This window comes from Bos mutus, chromosome 12, assembly GCF_027580195.1.
Source record: "Bos mutus isolate GX-2022 chromosome 12, NWIPB_WYAK_1.1, whole genome shotgun sequence".
Classification (NCBI taxonomy): domain Eukaryota; kingdom Metazoa; phylum Chordata; class Mammalia; order Artiodactyla; family Bovidae; genus Bos; species Bos mutus.
This window is the reverse complement of record NC_091628.1, coordinates 27,471,786-27,498,706: the sequence shown is the minus strand read 5'-3', so window position 1 is coordinate 27,498,706 and position 26,921 is coordinate 27,471,786. Positions and strand designations below refer to the sequence as shown.

The 26,921-nt window shown below is 37.9% G+C and overlaps 2 protein-coding genes across 7 annotated transcripts in view; one reads left to right on the top strand and one right to left on the bottom strand.

Moving 5' to 3' along the window:
* The window catches only part of STARD13 (StAR related lipid transfer domain containing 13), a 492,819-nt gene that overhangs the window by 387,485 nt on the left and 78,413 nt on the right, over window positions 1–26,921 (bottom strand). The window lies entirely within an intron of this gene.
* RFC3 (replication factor C subunit 3) overlaps window positions 2,260–26,921 on the top strand; it is a 250,751-nt gene continuing 226,089 nt past the window's right edge. For 2 of the 4 annotated variants that reach the window (XM_070380436.1, XM_070380434.1), the window contains exons 1-2: window positions 2,260–2,540; window positions 9,650–9,750. The gene's annotated coding sequence lies outside the window, so the exon portion shown is untranslated. Of the gene's footprint in view, window positions 2,574–9,649; window positions 9,751–26,921 lie in introns of all 4 variants that reach the window. The other 2 variants (XM_070380435.1, XM_070380433.1) reach the window with 1 other exon arrangement.

Sequence of the window (26,921 nt, the reverse complement as noted above, 5' to 3'; positions counted from 1 at the left end):
AAGAAAAAAGATGTGTTCATAGTATGCAAATAACTCCTACAACTTAATTACAAGGAAACAAACTCAATTTTTATGGGTAAAGTTTTCAACATACTTCACAAAAATGAAATAACACTATATACCCATTCAAATGGCTAAAACTAAAAACAATCTCAACTGTTGCCATGTGATTGAAAGATTCATCATTCTGTGAAACTAAAGGAAAGATAAAGAGGCAGATGCAAGTTGACTAGATGGTGGGAAGATGAGAGAATTCTTGGCGAGGCTCACAACTCTTTTTCCAATAAGGATGAGGCAAAATCACTGGTTGAGGAGAAAGTTAGTGATTCCAAAAGTGTAGAGAAAGAATGAGATACTTCGTTTAAAGCGAGCAAAATAACTACAGAAAAGAGTAGGAGAGACCATTTGGATGAGGTCACATTAGTCCACCCAATTGTTAAGCTGCCTAGGTGTAAGTACAGGCAAGAAAAGATAAACACGTGAATTCATTTATGATCTGGGTTTTGCCAGGAAAGCAGAAGTCAGGGACAAAGAGTTGAGGATATTCACAGGGAACTGGCTTTAATGCCACTATTTGTGAATATATACATATAGCCAGAATTAATTAATAATTCTCTACTATGAAGCACTATGCAAGTTACTAGTATAATGGTGGCAAAACTAAGCATTGTCTCAATTTAAGGTTGGTTATATACCAGACACAGGGAAGACTGGAATGTACCGAAAGTTAAAATAAGCAGCTAAATGCAATATTTCCAAAACTGAACCATATAATGAACTTACTCCTTATTCTACGCATTCCATTTGAGGTCTAAAATCTATCTTTCCTGTCTTCCTAATCAGGCTTTCCACATCTATTTGCTTTAGCTCTGACCTTTTCATGGTCTTTACCTAATTTTACCTAAAGGAAGGCTAATATTTAAATATTAGTGTTTCCATTACTTCCCACTCCATCTTGCCTCCTTCTCACACTATTGGTGATGAGTCTTCAATGATCCTGTGGTATTGCCCACTTTTTGGAAAAAAAATTTTTTTGGCTTTTCACATAAATATAGTATCAAGGTACTCCTCAACCCACAATTGCTCTCTTTACAACACCTACAACCAAAACCATGAAAAGGTTTCATCCAAAAATCGTAAAATGGCTACCGCAGGCTATCTTTCTTGTATTCCCCAGTCTGTTTCTCTCAGTATAACTGCTGAAAAGTCTCTATTGCTCTGGCTTGCACAAGTACTTAGTTTTTATGTAGGCAGCAGACTGGGAAGAATTCTGAAATACAAAGTTAAAAGTGTTTACCAAAGCTGAAGAAATTTCTTGGAAGAACGGAGTACCTTGCATCTGACACTTTCAGAAACAGTCTAAAATTAAAATTGGGTGGGTTCACACAGATTTTATTTTTGCAACCTTCTTGGTTGTTTCCATGTTGCATCACAAAACAAAGGCAGTGAACTCTCACAAGTTTACCACGATCCGTCTTTTAAGTGGTTTGCCTCTGACTCGTAATATTGGAAAAGGGACATGCTGTTCCTTTCAAACACTTAGCACGGACAGCCTTACTTTAGCTAAAATTTGATAAAGACCAAGACCACACCATAAAACACAGAATATGAAGTGTTTTTGACAGAAAGGGAAAATAAAGCTAATTAATTCCTTAAATTCTGAAGCACTGCTAAAAGACCAAAAGACATGCCTCCTTACATAATAAGAAGCGCTTTTATGTTCCTTATGAATAGTGTATTTGCCTGCATTTCTTTTTCTTAGTGACACCCCTACCACCTCAGGACTGGTGCTTAAAGACACAGTGGGTGGGTCAAGCCGGTTCAGGAAGACATTTAGAAGGAAAGGCTGGGCCCATCCCAGCATTGGGACTGCGCCCAGCAGGCATTTGGCTCACATAATACTCTAGAGGAAAATACAGCTCGAGTATACCATTAATTTTCCACGAAGATTTCCAGAAACCTGACTCACAGCCAGAAACTCAAACTCTGTGGGCAGGAAGGAAAAAAAAAAACCTACTACACCACCATTTCCGCCTTGCCGGGCCAGCAAACGTGCAAATATGGAGAAAGACGTACGGGCTGCGCATACGTCCTCACAATGCGCAAGCGCACGGCGAGGCCCCGCCCCCTCGCGCTCCCGCCGAGGCGCGCGCACCAGAAATCAGCCCCCCACTAGCGCCGCCCGGGGCTTCCGCCCCGAGGCCTGACGGTCGCCGTTCGGTTCCGGTTCTAACCCCGCCCTCACGCGGTAACCCTCCAGAAGTCTTAATATCCGGGACCAGAGGCTGGCGCCAGCGCGCACTTCCGGCGACGGACGCAGAGGAAAGAATCTGGTGACGCTTCTTCCCTTCTACCGTGCCGCCCAGGCTCTGGCTCTCGGTGCGGCAGCGCCATCTGGTGCTGAGTCTCTCGCTGCCCGCTGAGGGGGCGCGCGCCCTTCTCCCGGAATCTTCCAGAGAAAATGTGGCCTGGGCTTTCGTCACTCGCCCTCGGAAAGGGAGAGACCCGAGCTTTCGCCCTGCCGAGTTCTCACGCAGGAGGTACTTTGTAGGACTTCGCAGCGGAAGCGACTTGTACGTGTTAGCTATAAATACCGAAGATGGAGAGGAGGCTGAGTTCTTTCTCTAGTTTTAAGTCCAGAAAAACAGAACGTTTTTTTTGTTTCCTCATGACTTGTTCCTGAATGCCTCTCAGGCATTCTTCTTAGTTATCAATTCATTAGTCCCAAGACAAGAGTCCCCTATTTCTCTCTTGGGTGGGAAGATGGCACTGACCTTGTGGCTTAGACTGCTGTGTACTATAAAAGCTTTTGTTTCCTTTTGCTTATTAAAACTGTTGTAAAAACATGCAGCATGTGTCTGGAGCCCATGAGGAAGTGGGGAATTTGCTATGAAAACAGGCTAAAGAGATTTCAGAGAGGTAGTCTCAGGAACACCCCTGGTGTATGTAGGTTTGTTTGCCTGGCGTGTTTCTATGAGATTAACAGAAAACGTCATTTCTCCCAAGTCAGCAAAATCAACGTAAATTCTCCCTGAATGATGCTTGGAAACCTCGATTTTCCTGAAAGTGTGTAGACCGGATGATATATATGTAGGTAGTATTGGGTGGTTCTTCTTTATTGGAATGGTGTGGTAACCGAGTATGGGAGTGCTAGTGAAAGCTGGTGAAGCAAGTTTCCTATAGACTCCAGCTCCCACTGTCTAGACTGCTCTACCGGGCGTTTCTCCTACTCGTGGTTCTCAAACTCACTAGATGTCCGCTCATTAGATGTCCCCTCATTAGATGTCCCTGGAAGGCTTATTAAACCAGATGGGTCTTAACCCGAAAGTTTTTAACTGGGAACGTCAGGGGGTAGAATTCTATTGGGTTGTCGCAATGTTCCTTCCAGTTTTCCCTTAAGATGTTAAGGAAAAAACCCTGAATGAATTTTTTTGCCAATCTAATATAATAGCTCTGATAAATTATCTGGTGATACTTAATACTTAGGTCCTTGGTACTAGGATCACACCTGCAATAATTTGGAGTTCAGGGTTACTTTGTCAGCACATGCAGTCATGCTCGTTTGGTTGGATGCTAATGATACCAAAACTGGAGAAATCCATTGTTGAAAAGTAATGAACTAAGCACTAGATCCAGAAAATTCCACATAAACGAATATTCACAGTTAAAGCCGCTGCTGCACATAAATGTGTTCTATAAATTATAATGTGATAGAGGGTGCTGTGATACCAGGTATACTAAATATTTCAGTGATTTTTGGTGGAATTTCTGCCCTTCCCATTAGCTATTAAAAGTCAGTAAATCAGAAATGACTAGAATTAAGGACAAAGTTGCTATACCCTAACTTTCTCATTTTGCTTTTTGGTAGACACCAGGCTTTTCCAAAGTCCTTTAGCATATTGCCAGATTCTTTTGTTTTTCTAAATCCTCTACCAACTCTATTCCACCCATATTGCGCTGTTTATTCAGTACAAATATATACAATGTTTTCATTTGTAAACATGGTCATCTCATTTGTGAAAATTTTTTCTCTTCAGTTAATTCTGTCAAACCATGACTATGTCACTGCATTTACTTTCAGTGAAAAAAAGTGTGCTGTGCACTGTGAGTTTTATCCTTGCACATAATTGAAATACAAATATTTTTGGAGAGGTTGTATGTGCAAAGCTGAAATTATTTCTAAAACTTTTAAAAAGTTTAGAGTGTTTGCTCTGATGTTTGATGAAAAATAACTGATATACCCTTGATTTGCAAATTAATATTGATTAAATATCAATGATTAAAGATCTTTAATATTGATTAAAGATCAATGAGGACTTCCCTGGTGGCTCAGGAAAGATGGTAAAGGATCTGCCTGCAATGCCGGAGACCCAGGTTGGATCCCTGAATTGGAAAGATCTCCTGTAGAAGGGAATGGCAACCCACTCAATTTATTCTTGCCTGGAGAATCCTGTGAATAGAGGAGCCTCGCCAGTTACTGTCCATGGGGTCTCAAAGAGTGGGACAGGTCTGAGCCACTAACGCTTTCACTTGAAAAGATCAGTGAAGACAACTGAAATGCTACTTTGGCAATAATTCAGTAAAGTTTTTATGAGTCAAAAGCGATTTTAATAATGGCCTTGAAGTAAATAAAGGAATGAATTCATTGTGAGCACACTGCATAGAAAACTTCTTGATACAACATAGGTTCCTGAAAAAGGACTAAGGCTATTGCTGTGGAGTAGACTGGTGAGGAGAAGGAAATGGCAACCCAGTCCAGTATTCTTGCCTGGAAAATTCCATGAACAGAGGAGGCTATTCTAATACTAAGAATTAAACAAGACTTAAATTGTTTTAATATACATTGTACTATATACAACTGTTAGTCTATCTTCAGTTACACAAAAAATAAATGATGACCCTTAGGGTTTTAAAAACATAGTTAAAATGATAGCTAACTCAAATTTTCCAAAGAAGAACCAACATTTTCATACAATGAAATAGCCAGTAAATCTCAAAATGTGGATCCCAGCATGACTTCAGCATCACTTGGGAATTTATTAGAAATATAAATTCTAGAGCCAAATCTCGACCCTAATGAATCAGAAACTGAGGGGAGAGCCCAAGTTTTAAAATGTAAAAATCAGTGTTTTTTTCCTAAGTTCTTCAAGCTAGCCTGATGGGTGTCAAAATCTGAGAACCACAGAATTAGATAAGATATTGGAAGTTTAAACAAAAATTCAAGCCTCTTGGAATTAAGAAATAACCATAGTGTGTAAAAGGAAACAAAGACTACAGAAACAGATTTCTCTGAATAAATACTATGAAACTCCTCTGTGTGAAGAAGATACTGTGCTAGACGCTTGAGGATTATTAGTGAACAAAGGGGTAGAAATACAGCTCTCACTGAGTTTTCATTTTAATGGAATTATGTACTGCTGCTCTAAAAATATTCTGGCTAGATTTTTTTTATTCTATGAGCAAGACTTTTATTAAATAATTTAGAAAGTGGAAAAGGAGAAATCAAAAGGAAGACTACAGTAAAGATAAAAGCAATAATAGTAAAAGTGTAAGAAAATGGGGAGGAAAAGGTAAAGAAACCACAAAATAGTAAATGTGGAACATCCCATAAAGATTAGAAGTGATGGAGGAGTTATAACATGTAGAAAACATGTTAAATGTGTACATATAATTTATCGCTATCAAATTTGAAAATCATGAAGTGGATGATTTCTAGGAAAATAAAAAACTACTTAAAAATCTAATGGTATTCTACCAATAGCATGAAAATATTTTTTAAAGTTATCCAGTAATTACTTCCCCCAGCAAAGGATCCAATTCTAGGTAGTACTGGTGAAATCTTTTATCCTTAAGAGAAATAAGTAAAACCACATATAGAACATAAAGAAAATATAGAAAGCTACCCATTTCATTTTTTTACTTAAAAAATTTTTTAATTGAAAGATAATTGCTTTGCAGGATTTTTTTTTTTCTGTCAAGCATCAACATGAATCAGCCATAGCGGATTATACATATGTCCCCTTCCTCTTGAACCACCCTCCCATCTCCCTCCCCATTTCATTTTACTAAGCAAATAAAATCAGCCTACTAAATCCTTGAGAAAAAAGCATGAAAAATACATACCCACTCTTACTTATGATTATGCATATGTGTAATAGCACATAGTTTATTAAAAGAATAATTTACCATGGCCTGAAAGGGTCTGTTCTTTGACTATAAGTATGACAGTTTGTATTACTTTTCACAAATATTCATTCTCCGTTCCCCACACTGTTGAAGGAGTTTATTTCTATACCTCATTGATGCTGTGCTTGACCATGTGACTTGCTTTGGCCAGTGGAATCTGAATGGTTGTCAGATTAGCCATTTTCAAGCACAAGCATTAAGAACAGTTGCGTGATTCACTCAGTCTTTCTGTATTACCCCCTCTGCTATGATTACTCTTGCTCCTTCAGCCTGAACACAGGGAGAAGACAGTGGAGCAACCTCCAGTCAACCTGCAGGCTGTAACAGAGCTTTCAGTCCACTGCCTTAATATAACATGTGGTTTGTTTGTTTGTTCTGGTTACTGCAGCAGAAGCTAATAAAGATGTTTCAGTATCAAGGAATGTATTGGTATCACATTGTATCAATAGGTAAAATAAGAAAATCCTGTATAATTTTATTCATTGTGTTTACAAAAGTCATTTGGGAAAATTCTGTACTTAATTCTTAAATATTTTTCCAAAAGCATAACTTAGAAGGCTAATTCCTTCATATGTTAGGATGTCTATTTCAAACCAACACCCGTTTTAACCTTATTTAAAAGTAAAATACTGTCATTCCCTTTAAAAGTGGGATACATAGGGAATTCTGCTCTCACCAGTTTTACATTGAAATGTCTTGCAAATTCAAGAGAATGTAATAGGAATGTAGTGGGTGAGAGAAAGTATTATTAACAGAAGATATGCTAGTTTAACTTGGAAGTTGAAATGACTTACTGAAGATGGTTAATGATGCCTGTTGGGAGAACACGCCCTTGCTGCTATTTATTAACTAAATGACTCTGGACAAAACTGATCCTCTCCTTACTTCACAGATATCTTCACTTAAAAACTTGAGAGAAAGATATTAGGTCTTAATATCAGAATTCAGGTAAAGGGTTTTGTTGACTGTGATACTCCATCTTTAGTTAATATTAGGTTCATTTTTATAGTCTGACTTATTTCTGAAGACCCACATTTGGAGATAACCATGTTTCTTCCTCAGAAATGTACATGACACAACTGTGGCTGTGGAACTTTGCCAGACACAGGCTTCTTAACTAGGGAAGGAAGAACCATCAAAAGTAGTAACAAATTAAGGTTAATATTGTCATATATTTGCAGTTAAGACTAGCATTCTGCACAATATAATGGGCTTTCAGTACATAAGATTTCTGATAGAGAAATTCATAAAGAAATGGAAGTTGTAAAATCAAGATTCTTTGTTGTTCTTGTGGAATAATAATGGTTAGGTATTCGTAAAGGATGCTGTCAATGTTTATTCATCCCCTTCCTGCCTCCCTTATCTTTTTCTTTCTGTACTTTTATTTCTCACTTTTTTGTTCCCATTAGGAAAATTTCTTATAAAAAAATTTTAAATATTCTGGGTTTATGGGTCTATCAACTTCCACATGCTTACATTATATTCCTTGGTAATGAGTTAGATATTTAGAGTCCTACTTCTTACTTGAAGTAGACATTTGGTGACTGATCATGTGAAAAGAGAAACAGACTTATCAAAGCAACACCCAGCTAGATGAAATCATCCTGCCTCTCATTCAGGTCTGTAGGGCACCATTGAGTATATAAGTTAACATGAGATAAGATATCTTGTGTAAACAAATCCTAATGTTGCTCCTTTAGCCATAGATAACAGTGTATAAAATAGGATACTATGTTGCTCTTTTAGAACTTAAAATAAACTGAACTTGATACTTTAAAATTCAGACTTGACTTTAGGCATTTTACTGACTTGTGATTATTTCCAAGAAATGATTATTTCCAAGTAGCACAGTAATTCTCCACAAATCTAGGCGGGAAAAAATCTCCTTTTGAAATTTCACATAATATTCCTCAAAAATGTTTTGAGACCTGTAGCCATTAGTTTTATGATGAGCTTATTCAGGGAAATGGTTTCTTGCTTTTTTGAAGCTTATGAATTTAAATTTTTCATAAGATTTACTATTTTATTATTAGGTATACTTCTTGATGATATACTTGATGAAGTGATGGCATCCAGTCCCATCACTTCATGGGAAATAGGTGGGGAAACAGTGGAAACAGTGTCAGACTTTATTTTTTGGGCTCCAAAATCACTGCAAATGGTGACTGCAGCCATGAAATTAAAAGACACTTACTCCTTAGAAGGAAAGTTATGACCAACCTAGATAGCATATTCAAAAGCAGAGACATTACTTTGCCAACAAAGGTCCGTCTAGTCAAGGCTATGGTTTTTCCTGTGGTCATGTATGGAGGTGAGAGTTGGACTGTGAAGAAGGCTGAGCGCCAAAGAATTCATGCTTCTGAACTGTGGTGTTGGAGAAGACTCTTGAGAGTCCCTTGGACTGCAAGGAGATCCAACCAGTCCATTCTGAAGGAGATGAGCCCTGGGATTTCTTTGGAAGGAATGATGCTAAAGCTGAAACTCCAGTACTTTGGCCACCTCATGCGAAGAGTTGACTCATTGGAAAAGACTCTGATGCTGGGAGGGACTGAGGGCAAGAGGAGAAGGGGATGACAGAGGATGAGATGGCTGGATGGCATCACTGACTCGATGGACGTGAGTCTGAGTGAACTCCGGGAGTTGGTGATGGACAGGGAGGCCTGGCGTGCTGCGATTCATGGGATCGCAAAGAGTTGGACACGACTGAGTGACTGATCTGATCTGATACTTTCTTCAGCATGGTCATTGTCTCATTCATCTTTGTAATCCTTAGTACTGGGCTTGTGTCTACTATATACTGGGTGCTCTGGAAATATTTTTTTGAACTGCTATTATGTTCTTTATTGGAAACTCAAAATGGGATGCTTTGGGAAGGTTCTTTATATTGTTATGTTTTATTTCCCCAAAAGAGCACCTACATTTTTCAGCTAAAAGAAATCTCATTTAAGCACAAAACATGACATTCAGATACAGCTTAGCTTTGGCAGGATTTGAGTACAATTGGAATACAGTAAAGCTAGTGAAGTCACTCAGTCGTGTCCAACTCTTTGCGACCCCATAGACTGTAGCGTACCAGGCTCCTCCATCCATGGGATTTTCCAGGCAAGAGTACTGGAGTGGGTTGTCATTTCCTTCTCCAAAGGATCTTCCCAACCCAGGGATCGAACCCAGGTCTCCTGCATTGTAGGCAGATGCTTTACCGTCTGAGCCACCAGGGAAGCCTGATCAGAGAATAGAGGAGTTAAGGTACTTCAAAATATCATGTAATTGGTATTACGGACTAAATGTGTTCTCCCTGAAATCATATGTTGAAGCACTAACACCCAGTGTGAGTGTTAGGTGGTGAGGCCTTTGGGAGGTAATTAGGTTTAGATGAGGTCATGATGGTGGAGTCCCCATAATGGTATTAGCGCACGTAAAAGAAGATGAAGAGACACCAGAGCCTCTTCTCTCTGCCATATAGGGACACAGGAAGAAGACAACCTTTTATGAACGTGGAAGAGAGCCCTCACCAAGAACCAAAGCTGCTGGTGCCTTGATCTTGGACTTCCAGCCTCCAGAACTGTGAGAAATTCATGTCTATTGTTTAAACCACCCAGTCTATTGTATTTTATTCTGTAAGCCTGAGTTACATGTGGGCATTATTTTCATGTTCTGGGAGCTTGATATAAACTATTAATAAGACAGTCACTCACATTGTAGGTAATATCCTGAGTTGGTATATATTTATTTACCTGTCTACTCAACTGCATCATAATGTAACATTTTTGAAAGTATTTTATATATAAATTTTTTCTCTAACAGAACTTTACCTTGGTTTACAAACTTAAGTTCAAATTTATCTTTAAAAATGTCAAAACAGTCTCTCTATAGACTGTTTCAAAGCATAATATCTTAGGGAAACAGGAAATTTTTTTAAAGGGAAAAGGATTAGCCTTCAAAAGAAGAAAGGCCTGGGTTGGTTTGTTTTTTCCACGGAATCTAGTTGACTGGAAAAAATGGGAAATGCCACCTGAAAATGTGGGAGAACTGAACATAATAACTTGGGAATATTGGACCACAAGAAAGGGGTCCTTTCAGGCATCATTAAAATTGTTGCCAGGTGAAACAACAAATCTTGGCAGCAACAACCCAGAGAGAACCAACCCCTTTAGAGAGTATGTAAGTAAAGAATCATTTTGTGTACACAAGCTATCCACCATTGAAAAATTCTTAAAATCCCTGATTACTTGTCTTAAATATTGATATATATGTATTTCAGAATCGGTAATATTATCAGGTAAGTTTTAGCTTTATATTTTTATGCTTTGGTTAGAATGAAAAGATTTGGGAATACCAAATCAGAGTCCTTCAAATAAAGCCCCACACAGTTTAAAGCAATCTTGTGTTTGGTTTGAGTTCTTTCCGTCTCTCTTTTGCAGTCTGTTGATAATAGTTCCACAGGCTTGCATTCTTTGTATGGATGGCATATTTTTCTCAGTGCCTTCAGTGCAGGCATCAATAAGCTTTAGAAAAGTGTTATTTCTCTCCAAGGCCACTGTTGATGCCACTGCATTAAAAAATGCTTAAGAATCTTGTCTTTGTGTTACCTTCTTACCTCCTTAACCTTTTTCAGTTTCTTCTTTGAGTTTGCTATAGAAGTTCATAGGTTTGTAAAGTTATTAATCCAGATAAACTTGGAAGGATTTATTTGTGTGTGTTGGGGGCTGTCTGGATTTCTGACAGATAGACGTTAGCTTTGCACAAAGATTAAATCCTGAATGTTGTTAATTTAAATTAAAAAAGAAAAAACTGATCTATAGAATTTAGAGTTCAAAGTGAAAGTTAAAGTCACTCAGTCCTGTCCGACTCTTTGTGACCCCATGGACTATACAGTCCATGGAATTCTCCAGGCCAGAATACTGGAGTGGGTAACCTGTCCCTTCTCCAGGGAATCTTCCCAACCCAGGGATCAAACCCAGGTCTCCCACATTGCAGGCGGATTCTTTACAAGCTGAGCCACAAAAGCCTTTGCAAAAAACCTGAACATTTTTTTTGACACACTGATAAAAAATTATTTACTTAGTTCTTTTGTTTGTTCTACAACTGTTTGCACCCAAATAGAAGGTGTTTTTCCTTTGAAACTGTGTATGTAGTCCTTGTGATTACTGCCAGAGATATTCTTTTTTGTTATTTTTAATTTTCAATTCTTAGAAATGCCTCTTTTCCTCCATTGCATTTTTTCTATTTTTAAAATGTCTTTGTGAATGACTTTAGATGTGTATTACAAATTGGACTTCAGAGGTCTGTGCTGGCGTACCTGACTGAAAGTCTTGATTGCCTCTTCCAGTGTATCAAGTTTAATTAATAGCCATGAAAACTTCAGACTGCTCTTCATTTTAAATTCTCCTAAATGAGTTGCTTTTCAGTGGTGCTAGCTAATCCCTTGTAATTCAAAGTCATCAAAAAATCATATGATAATGCTTTTCGTATAATACAGAAATAATTTACAGCATTAGTCAAACAGTTTCAAAGGTGTCATTATTTGATAATTACCCCACCCCAGGGCCATTATTGTACTACATAATGTGACTAATGCTGTGTCATTTTTTTCTGCTGAAACTACAGCCGCAAATTGAAGAGTAACACATTCTGGCCTTTGGTTTTCTCAGTCAGCCTGAAAAAATTGGTTGTCTTTTTCAGCTTTAGCAGCTTAATATCTCACTTCAGGTTTTGTTGTTGTTTTTTTTTAATACATAAATATGTGACGGTAACAGTGGAGATAACATTTCCACTGCTATCTGAGGATAATAGATGAGTTATATTCTTGAATGCTGTTTGGTTCCAAACCTCATTTCCTTGTTACGTTTTAGCTATGAGATCTAGAGCCAGTGTAAATTTTGGGATTAATGTACGTTAGTGGTGATTTTTTTAAGAACTATGTCCAAATTTAGAAAGTCAAATCTTCATATTTATTTCAGCTGTTTCCTATGGGATTGTTTTTTTTTTTTAACTGAGAAAGTTCTGTCATCAGTGATTTTCTTAATAACCATGCCCCCAGGTGACTCACACCTTTGTTTATTCTTCAGTGTGGCTACATACACCTTTTAGCATATATGGCCTTATTTATTACTCTCTTTCCCTAGAACAACCTTTTTCCATTCCCATGTGTTCATTGTCAACACTTAAGCACAGGTCATATGGCACTTCCTCCATGATACCTTTCTGGATTCTCCACAAAAAAACAATAAATCTCTTTTTTCTTCTGAAATGATATGGTATATACTTTTAACTTCTCATGCTCAATAATTAGGAAAAGTACACCTAATTAATAAAATGTGTACCTCTAATTCTCCAGAGTTCAAGCATCCTGTCTTATTCATTCTGGAGTCCTAAAAAGCTATCACTGTATATTTGTTAAAATAAATGAACTATGTATATAGCAAAACAATGTTACTTTTATGGGTAAAAGGATAAATTTAGCTCAGTTGACTCATTAAAAAAATGAAATCGTGTTTTGCAAATATACTATATGATTAAAAATATCAATAATTATAAGTAAAATTGTATACATTTTAGAGGATTTCCTAGCATAATAGTTGGAAGTTGAGAAGACAAAAACAACCAAGGAAATCCTTGTAACCAAGAATCACACTGAGCATAAGTGTTGCAGAAGCTGTTAAAAATGAACAGGGTAAAATACTGCTAAGATTTTTTCCCCCCACTTTTTTTTTTAACAGCTTTATTGCTTTTGGTCAAGTTAAAAGATTTTTAAAAGGTGTATTTTGATGAAGTAGGTAATCTATTTGGTGATGTTAAATAGAGGGCTACACCAGTAAAATTTAAAGAAAGCAAATTACCCATGGATTCTGGAATCTTTGCATACCACTGTGATCAATGACCTGAACCTCCTAACCTGGGGATGGAGAGCACATGAGACCGTCAATTGCCTGTAGGCACCTGCAGATTCTCACTCAACCCAAGATCTGCCTCAAAAGCAAATCAAAGAATTATGTAATTGATAGACATCATTATTGGCAACTCACAGCCAGGGATTTAATTCAAGACGCCCTAGCTGTTCCCTTCTCTTTCCTTCTCTAATAATAACCTTCTTAGTTATTCATCCTTCAAGACCCAAATCAATGCCATTTCTTGGGAAGGCTTTGCCATGTGCAATAAATTACTTTCTCCTTTGTGCTCTTAAAGCACTTGTCCCTATATCTATTATAGAATGTACCACAATTCTTACAACTCCTCATTAACTGCCTAGATAGGGACTAAGTAAAAGAGATTGTAGTACAGGTTAAGCCACTAGCACAGTTTCTGTTATTTCTGAAGACCTATATAAGAAAAGATTTTCCCCTTTCAGTATAATCATAGCACTTCATTTTCTGATCAACATTCTATCCTTTGTTTTAAGGCTGCTCTCACTTTCATTTCTGTGGAACCTGCAAAGGAGAGCTGTGGAAGCTCATATTATCAACGTCATGGTGAATAGTGCCAGAACCCCCATGTCTCATGAGAATTATTAGTCAAAGTAACCCGGGAGAAGTGAGAAATTTGCCAGGTCAGTGACACCTAGTTTCCCAACTGGACATCATTAATACAATTAGGCACTAAAAGGGGCACTGCCCTCAGGTACTACCTGTTACTAGGCAATCCTTGCAGTATCTGAAATTCCATCCATCCACAGTCTGTTTCTCATCTCCTGTACCTTATAGAAGGCCTGCAGTCACTTACCATATTATATAGGTTCTAGCATGTACACTAAATAATTTTGTATTTTGTTTTAAGTTTTCAGCTTCTTCTCAGTTGTCTAATTTGATGGTTCAGTAATTTCTTATTCTTCTACATCTGAAGTAAGCCATTGAGTGCCCTTCCAGTATTTCCACAGTGCATTTCTTGTGCTTTACTGTACTGATCAGCTTTTCACAAACTAAGCTTCACTTGGTCATCATTTAAAGATTTATTGCTGAAGCAGAATGCTTACACCCTGCCTGCTACCTACAACAGCCAGTAATATTTTTTGCTCCAAGAAATAAATACGAAGACTTTTAAATAAAACTCCTCTAACAAATATTCTGGTAAGAATAATAAACACAAAATAAGATTGAAAATGGCTAAAATGTAACTGGAGAGCACAGTGAAAAATGAGGACATCTTTGTGAAAACCACGATTAGTGACCCAGGGAAAATCACGTGCAGTGTAAATAATAAACTGTGGCAAAATACTATACAAAAAAGATGTTTGTGACTCAGATCACCATGATGGTGTGATAACTCACGTAGAGCCAGACATCCTGGAATGCAAAGTCAAGTGGGCCTTAGGAAGCATCACTATGAATAAAGCTAGTGGAGGTAATGGAATTCCAGTTGAGCTATTTGGAATCCTAAAGGATGATGCTGTGAAAGTGCTGCACACAATATGCCAGCAAATTTGGAAAACTCAGCAGTAGCCACAGGACTGGAAAAGGTCAGTTTTCATTCCAGTCCCAAAGAAAGGCAATGCCAAAGAATGCTCAAACTGTTCCACAATTGCAGTTATCTCACACACTAGTAAAGTAATGCTCAAAATTCTCCAAACCAGGCTTCAATAGTATGTGAACTATGAACTTCCAGATGTTCAAACTGGATTTAGAAAAGGCAGAAGAATCAGAGATCAGATTTCCAACATCCTCTGGATCATCAAAAAAGCAAGAGAGTTCCAGAAAAACATCTACTTCTGCTTTATTGACTATGCCAAAGCCTTTGACTGTGTGGATCACAACAAACTGTGGGAAATCCTCAAGAGATGGGAATACCAGACCACCTGACCTGCCTCCTGAGAAATCTGTATGCAGGTCAAAGAGGAACAGTTAGAAGTGGACATGAAACAACAGACTGGTTCCAAATTGGGAAAGGAGTACGTCAGGGCTGTATATTGTCACCTGCTTATTAACTTCTATGTGGAGTACATCATGAGAAATGCTGGGCTGGATGAAGCACAAGCTGGAATCAAGGTTGCCAGGAGAAATATCAATAACCTCAGATATGCAGATGACACCACCCTCATGGCAGAAAGTGAAGAAACTAAAGAGCCTCTTGATGAAAGTAAAAGAGGAGATTGAAAAAGTTGGCTTAAAACTCAGCATTCAGAAAACTAAGATCATGGCATCTGGTTCCATCACTTCATGGCAAATAGATGGGGAAACAATGGAAGCAATGAGAGGCTTTATTTTTCTGGGCTCCAAAATCACTGCAGATGGTGACTGCAGCCATGAAATTAAAAGATGTTTGCTCCTTGGAAGATAAGTTACGACCAACCTAGACAGCATATTAAAAAGAAGAGATGTTAGTTTGTGCCAACAAAGGTCCATCTAGTCAAAGCTATGGTTTTTCCAGTAGTCATGAATGAATGTGAGAATTGGACTATAAAGAAAGCTGAGCTCCGAAGAACTGACGCTTTTGAACTGTGGTGTTGGAGAAGACTCTTGAGAGTCCCTTGGACTGCAAGGAGATCCAACCAGACACTCCTAAAGAAAATTAGTCCTGAATATTCATTGGAAGGACTGATGCTAAAGCTGAAACTCCAATACTTTGGCCACCTCATGGGAAGACCCTGATGCTGGGAAAGATTGAAGGCGTGAGGAGAAGGGAACAACAGAGGATGAGATGGTTGGATGGCATCACCAACTCAATGGACATGAGTTTAAGCAAGCTCTGGGAGTTGGTGATGGACAGGAAAGCCTGGTCTGCTGCAGTCCATGGGGTCACAAAGAGTCAGACATGACTGAGCGGCTGAACTGAACTGTGGCAAAATATAACTTAAGTGACAGTAGGTAAAACTTCATGAGGTGGAATCAGCTAGAGACTATAAATCAACAGGAGAATTAAAGCTTGGTAATACTTAAACAATATGGGATTTCATAGAAATAGTGGTCAAAAGGGAAAATGACCAAGCTATAATTGATAAAACTTAATATGGACAAATCCAGGAATCAGATCTTCATTTAATTTATATAGAAAAGTGATAGCAATAGATCATTCCAGAAAAATTGAAATGAAAAAAGACAAAAGTGAAAATGGCTCAATTGCATTGTGTAGAGAATTGATCTGTTGGCTAAACTAGCTTAATAAAATTTGCTCTGACATATTTTTTCATCAAAATCAGCATACTTCTGACTGAAATATTTATACTTACTAACACAGGGTCAAAACATCCCCAGTGTCAGAATATCTGTGTCAAATGCTCTGTGCACATTTCATGCTGGGAGTCCCTTTTCTCTTAAAATTACTGATGCTTCGCTTAGAAGTCTGTGTATAGGGCCATGCATCACTAACTGTTAATAAAATATTAAAATGTGTTTATGAGCTTGCATTTCTTTAGGAAATGAGATTATTTTTAAAGATATTGTTATTTAGGAATTTTCTGATTTTACCATCACTTAAATGAATATTTGAGATACTTTAAAGCTTAAGGTGTTAGGGAGAAAATGCTTGGGAAACTAAACCAACTTTGTTGAACAGACATTATTAACTTAGAGGTGTTATTCCTGAATAGTTGTTCCCAGTCTCTTTGCAGTATGGAATCTTTTATCATGATGTGTGTTTTTATGGGGACTCCTGCCATCTTGCTTTCATACTTATAGTAAATCATCATAAAGACAGAGAGGAATTTTGGGCTTGCAGAGAGGGTAGTAAATAGGTATGAAAAACCTTGGATGAACTTTAGAAATGCCAGTGTTGAGTGAGGGCCTGATTTGGTAGCAGTGATAGGTAAACTACCATGTAGCTCACTGGGGCCAAATGACTTTTGTAAAGTTCTGTAAGGTGATTAGCACACTTCTGGGACAATTATTTGTAATAAAACTCTAGAAAACAAAGAGCTTTGAAGCTTTTCTTAAATATTTCCTAGGGATAGCAAGCATTTAATAGAAATAGTATATACCAGAGGTCAGCTATCAACTAATTTTACTTGTTATCCAGTCTAGTTTTGGTGTGGTGTCCCCTGTCTGAACAGGCCTGCTATCCAGCAGCAGGCACTAAATGATTGAGTAAGAATTAGTTTCTTGGGTTGTTGAATATATCAGAAAGTCCCAGCATATGAATGGGGAGATTAAAGAGTGAATACACTAAATCTATCAGTTCGGTCGCTCAATTGTGTCCAACTCTTTGTGACCCCATGGACTGCAGCATGCCAGGATTCCCTGTCCATCACCAATTCCCGAAGCTTGCTCAAACTCATGTCCATCGAGTCGGTGTTGCCATCCAACCATCTCATACTCTGTCATCCCCTTCTGTTTAGTATATTTGTAAGGCCTGGACATAATTTATAGAATTTTCATGTAGCTATATATTTATCCAAGGGAGATTTGTTAACATATTTCAAAAATATTCATTAATATATATATATACACACACACAGTTATACATATGTATGTATATGTGTGTGTGTGTTTATCCAGCTAGTGATGATCAGTTGTTCCCTAATTACTGTATGGTTGCTTTCATATCAGATCAGATCAGATCAGTCGCTCAGTCGTGTCCGACTCTTTGCGACCCCATGAATCGCAGCACGCCAGGCCTCCCTGTCAATCACCAACTCCCGGAGTTCACTGAGACTCACGTCCATCGAGTCAGTGATGCCATCCAGCCATCTCATCCTCTGGCATCCCCTTCTCCTCCTGCCCCCAATCCCTCCCAGCATCAGAGTCTTTTCCAATGAGTCAACTCTTCGCATGAGGTGGCCAAAGTATACTTTCATATATGTCTGTATAAAATTCAGAATAAACTGAAGAAGAAATATATTTGAGCTTTACTTTTGGACAGAATGATTCTAATGACTTATTAAGCTAAGGAATTGAGTTTTCCTATATATCTACCTTATCATTTTTTAACTACCAATAACCATTACTGTGTTAATAGAAATCACAATTGTAACTGGGTAAGAGAAAATGAATATGGGAACTTCCCTTTTGGTAAACTAGCCATTCTGGTTTAACTGAGTGTAAACAGCACCAGGCACTAATAATTGAGTAAGAGTTAGTTTCTTGAGTTGTTGAATATATCAGAAAGCTCCTGAAAGACCTAAGAACCTCGGCTTCTAAGAATAAAAGAAAAAAACAAAAACTCATGCTTCATGAAAAAGCTCCTGGGTGAACAGATCAGGAACATAAGCTATCAGTAATACTAGCTTAACTATCTAAAGGACTTAGAAAAAGCAGCCCAGGGTGGACAACCCAAAAAGGCTGCTGAAGCATCCAATGTGTCAGGTAAAGAGACAGTATCTGAAGGTAACACAGCAGGTCTTCCCACCCAGCAGGTCCCAAAGTCAGTTACTTACAAATCTTGATCTTCTCTGTTTGACAGAAGCATGCTTGCCTTTTCATCTCAGATCCTAATCTTCATTGTTGTGCATGCAAATCTGTTTTACATTATTTTAAAAAGAAGCTTATTTAGCATTAGATCTAGAAATTTTACATATTGAAGGTGGGGAGAACATTAAGTTATATACATGATGTATTAAATGATTGACTTAAATATAGTGAATAATCTTGTATATGATGTTATATCAATGTTATTCTTTATCAAAAAGCAAGAAGAGCAATATGCTGCTTCCCATTCATATCTCACTGGTAAAAGTGTAAAATGGTCAAATACTTTGAAGAACAGTTTGACAATATTAAATATGACCATGTGTGCTAAGTTGCGTCAGTCTTGTTCGATTCTTTGCGACCCCATGGACTGTGTCTAACCAGGTGCCTCTGTCCATGGGATTGTCCAGGCAAGAATACTGGAACGGATTGCCGTTTCCTCCTTCAGAGGATCTTTCAGACCCTGGGATCGAACCCACGTCTCTTGCATCTCCTGCATTGGCAGGTGGATCCTTTAGTACTAGCACCACCTGGGAAGCCCTAAATATGACTGTTCAGTTCAGTTCAGTCTCTCAGTTGTGTCCAACTCTTGGCAACCCCATGGAGTGCAGCACACCAGGCCTTCCTGTCCATCACCAACTCCAGGAGTTTACTCAAATTCATGTCCATCGAGTCGGTGATGCCATCCAACCATCTCATCCTCTGTTGTCCCCTTCTCCTCCTGCCTTCAGTCTTTCCCAGCGTCAGGGTCTTTTCCAGTGAGTCAGTTCTTCACATGAAGTGGTCAAAGTATTGGCATTTCGGCTTCAGCATCAGTCCTTCTAATGACCGTAAATATATATATAAATGTCATGACATGAGCTTATGCAAATTCATAAGAAAAACACCATTTCCAGGAAGCCTTCCCTGAATCCCCTGTCTGGGCTGATTAGGTAAATTATTTATGAATAAAGAAGAGCTTATATTTAAAAATAGGAAGACATTTTGAGGATTTAATACCTTTACATGATGATTAAGTCATGAAGTTAGAGGAAAGTGGCATTAAATGAGAAAGTCAGTAGAAGGCTATTTCAGCATAAAGGTAACATCTCAATTAGAAGAGGAAGATTTAAAAAAAAGCCTGCATCAGTCAGGAAATGATAATTACAGCAAGTATTTCATCACAAACTTAAAATTTAATGGATTTATATTATTTGACTTTCAAACTATAATATACAGTATGCATATACCAACTATTTTTTGTCCTGTATTTGGTTATGATAAAATGGGAACAGAATAAATTATCAACTAAACTTTGAGGCAGAGATATTAATTTTCCTTTTGATTTAAGAGATTAGAATACAGATAAAATAAATAAATAGAGTTACTCTTCTTATGTTAAAATTTTGCTATCCAAAGAAAAAAAAGCATGTGGCTGGTTTTTTCTAACCACAAGTTTAATGTAAAGAATATTCTGTTTTATTGGCTCTTTAAGCTAGGCCTCCCTCTAGGTGCATCAATAAAGAGATTAGTGAAAGAGTATGGGATAGGAAGTGACAGTTTCTAAAATCCAGCTACCCATTCTCAAGCACATGTTACATTATTTGAGGATATGATTTTTCTATCAATTAGATGGTAATACCATTCATCTTGGCACAAAATAAGCAAAATTTTGGATTGTATCAAGGTATCAATAGATGATTTAAACTTATAGTTAATGTTACCAATTTTATCTCCATATAAAAGCATGCTAATGACCTCTCCCCCACTTTTCTGAACTAGAGTATTATAATGTATTAAAAGGGAATGTAGAGGAGCCATACTTCAAACATTTATAAGAAGCATACCTATGTAATTATGTAACAACTCATCACTAAATGGATTACTTTTTCTTCATTTTTGCCCTTATCTAATTTGTTTCCAAAATGTTTACTGAAATCTCTTCATGATGCATATCTTTCTTCCTTATTAGACCGTAGGCTGTTGACTTAATTTAAGGGAATGCTCCTGACTTAGATTCCTATGGAAGAGTTTCATAGAGGGGCAGCTGTGGGAAAACATAATCCCAGCTATTCCTCCTCTCGCACTTTCAAGATCTGTTACCTCACACATATTGAGTCCTCCATTAAAAGCAAGGGTTATAAAGCCATGGTTGGGAAAAAAAAAAAAAACCATCATGCTGGGTTTTGTTCAGGATTTGTTTTGGAATTTTCTTTGAAGCTTTAACTGAAAGATGTTTAGAGAGACATGGCTCAAGGGAGGATATATAAATACTGTCTTCTACTGTTCCTGTGGTAGTAAATGATGTGCTCCCATTAGATGATGCTTCTTAACATCATTCATGATGTTCCCCCAGGCGTCCAGAGATTTGGAGGCATTGCACTGCACCTTGCTCTTGGTATCCCTAAGGAGGAATCCTTTGGTGGAGGTTCCAGTCCCCACAGATTGGCAGAATTTCTAGTCTGATGTCTGATAGCTCCTTCTGTGCACTTTTTAAAGTTTCTGGGCATTTAATAGATACATAAGGGAAGACATCTGCTTCTCTCTGAAGAGCTCAGATTCCATTCTGATGAGTATTATGAATTAAGGAATGACAAGTAGAATTACCTTCATTTTTGGTTGGCTTGGCAATTAAAATTCACATTACATCCCATCACAATTACCCAGGTGGGAAACTCTTCACAAAATGAACCAAATTCTTTCAACCCCTAAAATCTTTATCACAAATTCAACTTATTTTAGGGTTATTTTGCTTTTGAGAATGAACAAAATTTCCAATGTATTGGTAGTTAAAAATTAAATGTGGTAGCTGTCTATAGTGCTTGTATCTTTCTGCATATTTTGTATTATTTATTAGTTACACAACTCAGATACTGAGCTTGCTCCCCAGTCAGAGAGACCTGGGCTATGCTCCTTGTTTATACTGTACCACATTCTTGCCCCCTGTTGTCAGCAGTAATTTTGTGTTCAAGTTCACTAACTCTCAAACAGAAACTTGAACAGATTCTAATGCAGGGAGTGGTACGTTATACCCTTTCCCTCTTTTCATGAGAGAAAGATGCTATGCAGGAGTCCAGAAATGAGACATTACGTGGTCTGTAACAAGTGCCTGCCAGCCACAGAAATAATCCGCTCACCTTTTGTAGTGTGACTATGTGTTGTGAGAAGGGTAAAATTTAAGAAGACCTAGAAATATTCTTCTTCTGGGAATTAAGAGCATGGGAGCTTATGAGAACAGGGAAGGTAAAAAACCCAGTGCATAGATGGTTGAAAAATAAAATAACAAGAGGGACTATTAGATTAATGACTGGAGGGTCTTAAGTCAGCAGCCTAGGAAATATTAATTAAATTTAACATCATAAACAGAGATAAATTTTTGTATATTTGCTCAAATAAACAAGCAAAGTGAAATATCTCATTTTTGCTTCCCTTGCCTGCAGAATAATTTCCTAATCTTCAGTTTTAAGTTGTCCCTAGCTTATCTTTCTGGATGCTAGGTTTTCTTTCATATAATGCAACTTCTTCAAATGACTCTGGGTTATAAACCACTTCTCTAAATACCTTCTCTACTATTTTCTAAATGTAAACTTTAATGTACTAAATGACCCAGGACATATATCCCATTTCTACATTATTGTAACAAAGAATCATGGCTTTGTAGCTTCTGTTCTTTATTCTTTAGGTCTCTATAGTGAAAAGTGATGGTTATGGGGTTCCTGTTCTAATTACAAGAATAGACTACTACAGCTCCAGTCAACCCTTGAGAAGCCTAAATAACGCATTTATGTAAGAAACAGCTCATTAGCCATAAAAGTTAAAAGTATAAAGTACAATGTGTATCTATATATAAAAAAAGTGTTAACATTTAAATTCACATAAAGATTATAGAGTTCTCTGGGAAATGTATGCTCAAGTGAAGTATCTGATACTGTACATGCTAACCTATTTACTTATAAATCTTAAGTGAATGTCTGTGAGGTCAGTACTTCATTGGATCCATGCTTTATATACACAGTAAGTCCTAAAGAAGAGTTTCCCAGGTGGCACTAGTGGTAAAGCATCTGCCTGGCAATGCACAGGATGCAGGAGACATGGGTTTGATCCCTGGGTCAGAAAGATGCCCTGGAGAAGAAAATGACATCCCACTCCAGGATTCTTGCCTGGAAAAGTCCATGGACAGAGGAGCCTGGCAGGCCACAGACCATGGGGCCCCAAAGAGTCAGACACGACTGAGTGATTGGGCATAGAGCACAAGTCCTAAGGGGAGCTTACTGATCAATTTATTCTATTGAATAAATAATATGTATTTTAAGAGTTTCAAAAATACTTTGAGATATATTTTATTTTTCTTTATTTTTCATATTTTTTCTAGGGAGTTTCCTCTTTTGCTCCCATAATAAAAATCATGTAGACAAAGTATCTATTCAAATTAGCAACTTTAGCCTCTTTTTCTAAGATAACACCAAATTAAATGGAAAATTTTGCCTCTTGATCCATTGCCTATTTTTGTTGCTTCATGGTCAGAATGCCCTGCAGTAGCACAACAGAAAGAAAAAAAAGAAAAACTTTGAAGGAATCTGAGCCTAGAAAGATTTTAGGTAGCACTTATCAAACAGCTACAAAAATATGTAACACCTTGTAGAATTTTTATATGAAAAAGAAAACCAACAGGATGAAAGGATTCTGATGCTAACTTTTGAACTAACATGAAATAAATTCAGTTTCATGGAATTACAAACCATTTCCACAGTTAAATAGATTGCACTTAATTTTGGTTCACCTTTATTAATTTTCTCTCCCCATCTAGTCTGGAAAAGCTTTGAAGGGAGGAACCCTATTTTATAAAAGATAAAGATACCAAATAATGAAATTAATTTGTATATGTGGCAAATGTAAATCTGTCACATTATAATTATGCATCCTACAGTTTATCTTGAGGCAAGCAAACAAAACAACATATACATGAGTTAATTCTACTCAGCAATAACAATTTTATTTCACCAAAACAACAGGCTAAAGTCGGTTTTCTCCTGAGCACTTTAGGAAAAAATAGAGTATTTATTCCACTATAAAAATTACAGAACATTTATTAAAGTCCCCGTAAGACTAGTGGCTGAAAAATCGGTCTGTCTTCATGTACGCAAAAACCCTTGGTTTTCCTGAAAGTCACTACATGTCTCTGATAACAATTATGGCAACAGATATTAGGCATGTTTTGAAGTAAATAGGTATTCTGAGACATCTGGAGTAAAAGAAGATAATCTATGAATTTTACATTATAAGAATATTAAATATAACTTAAGTAGATTGTTCTTTATATTAGTTCAACGTAGGAAACTGGATTCAGAAAATACCTATATTTAGGACACCCTCTGGCCTGGCTTTTTACCTTTCTCTTAACCACCAGTGTCCTGGAACCCTGCTGTTAGACATCTGTTTCCCAAAGCATATTGTATATAACATTGGTGGGCAAGAACAATAGTTTTATTATATATCTAATCACAAACTGGAATCAAGATTGCTGGGAGAAATATCAACAACCTCAGATATTCAGATGAAACAACTCAAATGGGAGGAAGCAAAGAGGAACTAAAGAGCTTCTTGATGAGGGTGCAATAAGAGAGTGAAAAAGCTGGCTTAAAACTCAACATTCAAAAAACTAAGATCATGGCATCCGGTCCCATCACTTCATGGCAAATAGAAAGGGAAAAGGTGGAGGCAGTTACGGATTTCCTTTGCTTGGGCTCTAAAATCATGTGGGATGGTGACTGCAGCCATGAAATTAGAAGATGACTGCTTCTTGGCAGGAAAACTGTGACAAACCTAAACAGTGTGTTACAAAGCAAAGACATCACTTTGCCAACAAAGGTCCATATAGTCAAAGCTATGGTCTTTCCAGTAGTCACGTACTGTTGTGAGAGCTGGACCATAAAGAAGGCAGAATGGCGAAGAACTGGTGCTTTCAAACTGTGGTGTTGAAGAAGACTCTTGAGAGTCCCTGAGACAGCAAGGAGATCAAACTAGTCAATCTTACAGGAAATCAACCCTGAATGCTCATTGGAGGGACTGATGCTGAAGCTAAAACTTCAATGCTTTGGCCACCTTATGTGAACAGCGACTCATTGGAAAAGACCCTGATGCTGGGCAAGATTGAAGACAAAAGGAAAAGAGGGATGAGATGGTTGGATGGCATCAGTGATGCAATGGTCATGAACTTGAGCAAACTGCGGGAGATGGTGAGTGATAGGGAGGCCTGGTGTGCTGCAGTTCATTGGGTCGTGAAAAGTCGGACACTACCTGATGACTGCATAACAACAAAATATGCCTTAGAGTAACAAACTTCAACACAGCTTGATGAAATTTTGTTGAATCTTTTTCTTTGAAAGGCATTTATAAAGAGCATTCTTAGTGATTTTGTTATCTTTTAATGCTTTAATAGCTAACTTGAAACCATTAGCAGTCTGATGGCACCTAGATGTACTGATCTTTAAATTAGTTCTTTCAAGTTGTCACTTCAGTTCAGTCGCTCAGTCATGTCTGACTTTTTGCCACCCCATGGACTGAAAGACGCCAGGCTTCCCTGTCCATCACCAACTCCCAGAGCTTGCTCAGACTCCTGTCCATTGAGTCGGTGATACCATCCAACCATCTGATCCTCTGTCATCCCCTTCTCCTCATGCCTTCAGTCTTTCCCAGCATCAGGGTTTTTTCCTGTGAGTCAGTTTTTTTGCATCAGGTGGCCAAAGGATTGGAGCTTCAGCTTCATCATCAGTCCTTCCAATGAATGTTCAGGACCGATTTCCTTTAGGATGGACTGGTTTGATCTCCTTGTTGTCCAAGGGACTCTCAAGAGTCTTCTCCAATACTGCACTTTGAAAGCTTCCAAGTTCTATTATTCAGTAAAAGCAACACCCAGCATCTCTGAAGGATTTCACATTTTACAAAAGTCCTTTCAAATACATTTTATCATTAATCCTTATCACAGTCCTGATTAGTACGCATAATTATTTCCATTTCTTAATTACAGACACTGATTCTTGATTACCTGATTTGCATAAAGTATGACAAGTGTATGCAGCACAGACCTTGGATTCAAACTAAACTGAACCAAGTCCACCTACAGGATATTTGGTCATGACACTGGCAGTCATGATGGTGAAAGCCTCTACTCTATGGAAAAATAAGCTCAGAGTAAAATGGGCAGAGAGCTCTTCAAGAAAATTAGACATACCAAGGGAACATTTCATGCAAATATGGGCACAATAAAGGACAGAAATGGTATGGACCTAACAGAAGCAGAAGATACTAAGAAGAGGTGGCAAGAATACACAGAACTATACAAAAAAGATCTTCATGACCCAGATAATCATGATGGTGTGATCACCAATCAAGAGCCAGACATCCTGGAATGCTAAGTCAAGTGGGCCATAGGAAGCATCACTGTGAATAAAGCTAGTGGAGGTAATGGAATTGCAGTTGAGCTATTTCAAATCCTAAAAGATGATGCTGTGAAAGTGCTGCACACAATATGCCAGCAAATTTGGAAAACTCAGCAGTAGCCACAGGACTGGAAAAGGTCAGTTTTCATTCCAGTCCCAAAGAAAGGCAATGCCAAAGAATGCTCAAACTGTTCCACAATTGCAGTTATCTCACACACTAGTAAAGTAATGCTCAAAATTCTCCAAACCAGGCTTCAATAGTACATGAACTGCGAACTTCCAGATGTTCAAACTGGGTTTAGAAAAGGCAGAAAAATCAGAGATCAAACTTCCAACATCTGCTGGATCATCAAAAAAGCAAGAGAGTTCCAGAAAAACATCTACTTCTGCTTTATTGACTATGCCAAAACCTTTGACTGTGTGGATCACAACAAACTGGAAAATTCCTCAAGAGATGGGAATACCAGACCACCTGACCTGCCTCCTGAGAAATCTGTATGCAGGTCAAGGAGGAACAGTTAGAAGTGGACATGAAACAACAGACTGGTTCCAAACCGGGACCATTATGTCAAGGAAAGGAAAAGGAGTATGGGAAGGAGTACGTCAAGGCTGTATATTGTCACCCTGCTCATTTAACTTATATGCAAAGTACATCATGAGAAATGCTGGGCTGGATGAAGCACAAACTGGAATCAAGGTTGCCAGGAGAAATATCAATAACCTCAGATATGCAGATGACACCACCCTCATGGCAGAAAGTGAAGAGGAACTAAAGAGCCTCTTGATGAAAGTGAAAGAGGAGAGTGAAAAAGTTGGCTTAAAACTCAACATTCAGAAAACTAAGATCATGGCATCTAGTCCCATCTCTCCTTGGCGAATAGAAGGGGAAACAGTGAGAGACTTTATTTTGGGAGGGCTCCAAAATCACTGCATGGTGATTGCAGCCATGAAATTAAAAGACGCTTGCTCCTCAGAAGAAAGATTA